This window comes from Triturus cristatus, chromosome 7 (genome assembly GCF_964204655.1).
Source record: "Triturus cristatus chromosome 7, aTriCri1.1, whole genome shotgun sequence".
In the NCBI taxonomy this organism is placed as follows: domain Eukaryota; kingdom Metazoa; phylum Chordata; class Amphibia; order Caudata; family Salamandridae; genus Triturus; species Triturus cristatus.
Window position 1 is genome coordinate 1,746,675,475 of NC_140590.1, and position 7,162 is coordinate 1,746,682,636.

Here is a 7,162-nt window from a genome sequence, read left to right on the forward strand (position 1 = left end):
TACAACACCACTCAACCTGATATCCCAGTCACATCCAGACCTATCCAAGCTATGCCGCGAGCCCCTGCTAAAGAAACTAGTAATCTGACTGGCACTCCGGAGACTATTCACACCATTACACTAAACCTGCATAGAACCCCCACATGTACTAAATACTGCGAACCTCATACAAGTTCACATTGCACAGTCTACTCCCACTGACTCCAAAACTCACCTGAAATGCACCCATGTCAACTGCAGATCCGCAGTGAAACATGTCGCGGATATCACTGACCTCATCCTTGATCAAGAACTTCACCTCCTGATTCTCACTTGGCTCAATGTATCCTCGGGTCCTGTCCTGGACACCCTAGTTCCTCCTACTCACAACATTATCAGACTTGATAGAGCTAAGAGTACGGGGGAGGAGTTGCTTGTATTTACCATAACAGTCTCTCAGTGAAACAATCTCTGTCCGCTCCTCTCTCATCTTGTGAATACCTCAGCATTACCATCCTCAGCAAACAAAGACCCCTCTGTAACCTACACATCTTCTAGCATCCACCAGGAGATAACCTCCTTCTGATTGAATAAACCATGAAAACCATCTCATCCAATCTAGTTCTGCATTGCCCCCAGATCTAACTGGGAGACTTCAATCTACATTGGAATGACCCGAATGACCTAGCTGTGAACAGTCTTAAAAAAGTCCTACTTGACCTCAACTTGAATCAATTCTGCAACAGCCCAACACACAACTTGGGTGCGACCCTCGATCTAATCATCTCCAACCCAGACACCATTCAGATTGAATCAATAGCCCCCTGTGACTGGTCAGTTCACCACTTTATGACCTTCCTCATACTTGAACGATTGAACACCCAAAGACTTCAACCCAAGAAACTGAAACACTGGAAAAGATTGATGCAAAACGCTAACATGGACGACCTCATTTCACACAATAATCTGTCCCTGTCTCCACCAAGCTCATGGCAGATGTCCATGAACTCACCGATCACTACAACAACTCCATGCTAAATGCCTTGGATGCTAAAAAGAAAATCCAACAAAGACTCCAATCCTTGGTTCAATGACTGTCTAAACTCAGACAGGCGCAACTTAAGACTAGCAGAACGAGCTTGGAGATCCTCTCTATCTGCTGAACTCCTCAAACTTCTGAGAGCAAGAATGAGCTGTACACCAAACACATCAGAACTGCAAAAAAGACCTTCTTCAGAAGTCAACTAGACAAAGCTAGAAACCGCCCCCAAATGCTGTTTGAACTGATCAAACGGCAATCCAACAACACACCCATTCAATCTACAACCACCTCCAGTCCCCAACCTAATTGCGAGGACTTTGCTGCCTTCTTCATCGAAAAATCCAACAAAATTGAATCTGATCTAAGGTCTGCATTGCTCGAAGTATCTTCCTTACCAGACTCCCACCTAACTCCCCAGTCCCCTCTTCCTACCTACCACTCCCCTAAAAACAATGCGCATTGGAATCAAATCTCAACCTTCAATGACACTTCCATTCTCAACATTCTCTCTACCTTGAAACTCTCAAATCACTTCAACGATCCCCTTCCCTCATAATTCTTTAAAAAAACGGTAAGGCCTCTAGCTCCGCTCGGGACCAAGATCATTAATGCTTCCCTACTTCAAGGTGAGGTCCCTGACTGCCTAAAGTCCGGGCTAGTTCTCCCCATCCTCAAAAAACCTACGGCAGACCCTGAGGATCTGAATAACTTCCGACCAATCAATAACACCCCTACTCTGGCAAAGCTCATTGAAAAATGTGTACAGGCAAAACTATGTAACCACTTTGAGGAATTCCAGCTACTAGATGAATTTCAAATCAGGCTTCCATGAAGGCCACAGCACAGAAACCGCCATCACTGATATAGTTGATGGTGTGCTTACCCTACTTGACCAAAACTAAACCTGCCTATTAATCCTACTCGACCTCTCATCAGTCTTCGATACGGTCAAACATGACAACCTCCTAAGCCTTCTGGGGTTGTCCGGCGCAGTACTAAAATGGTTTGCCTCCTTTCTCCACAATAGAACACAGAATTAAATCCAACCAATCACTCTCCCATCCCAGTCCCTGCCCTCTGGGGGTGCCCCTCGCTATCACCCACTCTTTTTAACTTATTCATTGAATCCCTCACCGAAATTCTCAAAGCATCTAACACCCAATACCACATGTATGCAGACGACACCCTGCTGTACATGAAAATCTCCTCGCCTGACGACATCAAGTCACTCAACGGAACCTTACAAAAACCTCAACTGGCTTACATTCAACCATCTCAAACTAAACTCCCTCGAAACGGAATTTCTCCTTATTTCCCCGCCCAAGCAAGCACCCATCATTGAGGAATACATGAAAAATCTTTCTGCTCTCAACTGCACACCACATATCATAGACTCTATGAAATCCTTGGGTATAGTATTGGATAGGAACTTGAGCATGCAGGACCACGTTAGTGCTTCTACCAAAGGAGCGAACTTCAAACTGAGCGTCCTAAGGAAACTAAAATCTTTCCTTCCCCCCGATGACCACAAGTCCGCAGTACAAGCATTAGTTATCTCATGATTGGAATATGGATGTGCAACACTCTGCGGTTTGCCTAAGTAGAGACTGGCCCCCCTCAGAGCCTTATTGAATGCGGCTGCCAGGCTCGTCACAGGCTCCAAGAAGTACAATCACATCTCGCCAGACCTGAAAACACTCAACTGGCTACCTTTCGAAGCAAGGATAAACCTTAAACTTGCCTGCATGACCCACAAAGCCCTTCACTTCAACACACCTCTCTACCTCGCAAAAAACACTTGAGCTGTCGGGTGGTGCACATACCTCCAGGCGCTCTAGCACCCTCCTACTTAAACCAAAGAAATAAAAAACAAGCATTGGCATAGCCAATAGGTCTCACTTTTGGGACCTTATAAGTATTTAGTTATGCAGCAGAATATCCTTGGTGCAACTACATCAACTGTTGCATAGCTAAACACTTATAAGGTCCCAAAAGCGAGACCTATTAGCTATGCCAATGCACCTGCCAACCCCGGACCCTCTGTGCCCACAGCCTCGACAGTGCTGTTTGAGTCTCTGGAGCTTGTCCACAGTGGCATGTACAGAAACTCGTTCTTTTGCAAGAGATTTATGGACAATGCTTAACACAGTGATGGTTGAAATGGTTGCTAGTCTGAGAGCAGACTTTGGAGAGCTCAAGAGACTCTGTGTTGCATCTCCTCTTAGAGCTGAGACATATTTGATTGGTCCTGGTTTAATCCCTGCACAATTGTTTGGTGCAAGTTTTGATGGGTAATAAATACTAGGAGATCTTTCCACCCTCACAGAAAAGTAGCCAGCATGTGGTTTGGGCCATCTTTCACAATTTATTGGTGTGTGCAAGCAATTGTGCAGAGGTTGGCAAAACACCGAATTAACCCCAGAGGACGATTTAGAGAATTAACACTCACCACTGACATCTGTAGGGATCTCAAGGTTACAGTGGTAACTTTATCGCTGTTAAATCGGATTATAGTAATATACATATGAAGCTTCATATATATATGTGTGTGTGTGTATATATATAAAGACTAAGTCATTATTATTATTATGAACTAGATGAATATTGCCTCACACAAGTGGAAGGACTGGCAAGGAGTAGTGAACCTGCTGTTTGTGTGATGAGGAATCTCAGTGCTGTCACCGGAGAGAAAACAAAAGGCCATCTGTTTTGTTCAAGAGATTATCCCTCTGGAGATCTTTATAAATGGAGCTTCTGTGCTGAGCCGTGACTAGAAAGTAAATTATGTGTTTTCTCCGATGCCCATCATCCCTTGGTTGATCAGGGAAATAAAAGCTGTAATGTCACATAACAACATTGACCAAAACAAAGTGTGGTTGCTTCCAGTTGGACAAGAAGGTTATGGTAGTGGGATCCCTTGAAGAGGTCTTTCCAGACACCCTTATGTTTCCTTTCGGGGGGGTGGTGTATCTGTTGATTAAGCGGGGAGAAACTCCTCCATCCAGTTGACGCGTGTTCTTCCTTCCGGGCTACAGGCCAAAAAGAGCATTGGCCATTGCCAGCTGATGTGGTCGATGCCGGCCCCTATTTGCCATATTGGTGTATTCCCTGAAATAATTGTGGTCACACCCGGTAGACTTAATAAGCCCCAAAAGTGAACTATGACCTTTCCCGATAAATAGGAACCTGGCAGGTGTCTCTCACCTTTACCACAGAGTTATTCTCTTGTAGGAAGGGGTATCAGACAAACCGGTCAGAATATCTCTCATCTGCAGGAGAAAATGGAGCCTGAATCACAAACTCAGTACATACAGACCCACACATAGGTATTGGCATTTTGCACTAAACTAATGTTTATTTGGTGGTCTCTTCCTACAAATAATGTGGGTAAGCATTGTTGCCCTAATTATTAATAATTCAGCAATCAAAATGTATATGAGGGTGAGTGCTATATACACCCCTATAATATTTCATAACGCATTCGTAACCAACTAGACTAAACCATTCCTGTATTCTATTCACATCTTAAAAAATTTAGAATATCTCATGTATAGTCATGTAAAGCCCCGCATCTTTATGTCTTGTGACCCGACGTCAGAGGCCTTCCTCGGTGTGGCCCTTTAGTACCAGACCCCCTGCCTTGCCTCATCCCAGTCACAAGTGCTTTTTATGCCTTTTTCATTTGTGGTGGTCAATAGACTAAGGAGGGACTTGCCTGCTCTCTTTGGTAGACAGGATGGTAAATAGTTACTCATTTCAGAAAGCACACGCAAGCTGCTAGTTTTGTATGTTCCTCTGATACAGAAACATGAAATGCCTTGTACACTTGCTGAGCCGATCACCACTGCGAAATGTGAAAAGCAGCAGGGAATGCAAACACTTCTGGCTTGTTAATGCAAGCAGCAAAATATATGTGATAATAGAGCATGCAAAAACCCCGAGAGGCTCACTTCAGTAATAAACTGGTCTGTTTGAGCCTGAAACTTCACGTTTACATTTACTTCGTATTTAGGATGCAATAAATGTAAACGTGAAGTCTAACACTTCCGTTTTTTAGGTCTTGCTGAGCACAGCGCATGCGCTGGCTCGGAGAGACATTTAGTAGGTGAGTTTTCAAAGTGCTACTGGCTGGCCTAGTGATTGCGTTCACGCGAGGGTGCATCCGCGCAGCCGCCATCAATCTTTCACGGGTCATTAGCACCACTCGGCCGCACGTCTTTCTCTTTGATCATGATCAACGATTGTTACTCCTGATGCGAGCTCTCTTCTTGTTTATATCGTTTGCTATACAAATTATTTTGATGTTGAAATGTAAATAATACGTGCAAGTTCCTTAGAAACGACCTCATGTCAAAGTACCCGAAGCCATCGCATTTCAGGCTCTAGTACCCTTGTCAATGTGATGATCGACTGCACGCCAACCAAAAAAGCCAGTGTTGTAAACCTTACACACCAACAAGGCACTGTATTTAGCTATGACATCTAAAATCAACATCCAAAGTCCAACCCAGTCCAATGCCAGTGGCCGGTCTACACACTATCATCTTGGTCCCCGCGTCGGCCTCCAAAATATCAATGCTATTTATTGTGCTCCCACAGCAGTTTCCACATAATAGCAACACTTCCACTACTTGCATATATTAACACAATATTTCTTCGTCCTCAAATGATGTAACGTTATTAAAATGTCCGTATGCGACGAAAAATGCCTGACAAGCACGTCACAAAAATAAGCAAATATTGCTTCTTGCTACAATATTCGGCGTGCACATGTTGCTGTTGTAAAGCTCGGTCTTATTTGCAGTGTCCCTCCATTGCCGAATAATTGCAGTGATTATCGACTACATGCCTGACTCTTCAAGCTACCCACATGTCACTACTACCTAGAGGTGGGCGAGCCACTGAAGGCTTGAGCCAAGACCCTGGGGAGGTCTTGTTGGAACCTCGAGCCCTTAACGAGCTGTGCCTTTATGTGGCTTCTGCCTGCCATCCTCCGCCTAAACATCATGTGGGTTTACGGCCAGAGCCAGCGGCTGTAGAACTCGGTAACAAGGCTCGACATCCCATGCTAATCACTTAATCTCCCAGCACCTATCAAACACGCATGTGACCTTGTTGAGTTTGCACTGTATTTAAAAAATGGCAGAAGAGCATTAAAACAAGGCCTCAACAGGTCAGACAAATAGATAACCATTTACTAGCTAGTTTTTAGGGTGAAACCAGAAAACCTTGATAAAAGTGGTTGGTTTCCCCACTTGAATTGCCTGACCTAGGGCAATATTTTTATTTCATAAAAAAAAAAAAAATCATTATCGGCTATGACCGCACTTGTAAATATGCGAGTTCATACTACAAGTTGTACAAATCTATCACTTTTAAAAAGTACTTTTCAATGGAGAGCGTTAATGTGCCCTATTGATGTCAAAGCTTTTGACATGTTACTGTTTTTTTTAAAAAAACTCTGAAGACACTTTATCATACTTTATGAAGTTTGATGTACGATTACATAACTCATCTTTTCAGGACTCCAATCGTGAACTGGCTCAAAGACCCGAGCAAGCCCCTTAACTCGACTCTGTCTGCTTCCTTTGGTAATGTGGTTGCTCGCCCACCTCCACCACTACCAAACCAGACTCTGCTCTGCCTAGTCATCAAAGCAGACCTATGACATGCCCCACTCTACTAAGTGTCTCGCCCACCCATCTGACCCCGCCCAGTCTATCTCACGCAAACAGATGACGCAGTCAAGTTTATCGTCCTGGCCGCACATTTGCAGAGAGTCCCCCAGCACCATGTAGCACTGGTTGCACTGAAATACCAGAAGGTCGCGGAGCCAGTAGCGGCCACATGTCGTGGACTAGGAAAGAGCGCTGTCGCGCTCCTCCTTCGGCAGCTGGAGCTTCTGCTGCTCCGCAAGTTGTTCTTTCTTGCTGCGCTTGATTCTGAACGCTCGCCTGGTGACTCGCGACATTTTCCGACGTCGCCTTTCATCCAATCACGTTGTAGCCCGCCCGCAGTTCAAATCTAGACTGGATACACCCACTCTCGGATCACTCCCTCTCTCATTGAACAGCAGCGTGAGCGGCGGCGCCGCCAATGCATCACTCACATTTTATCAAATTCTTGACTTCCACATGAAAC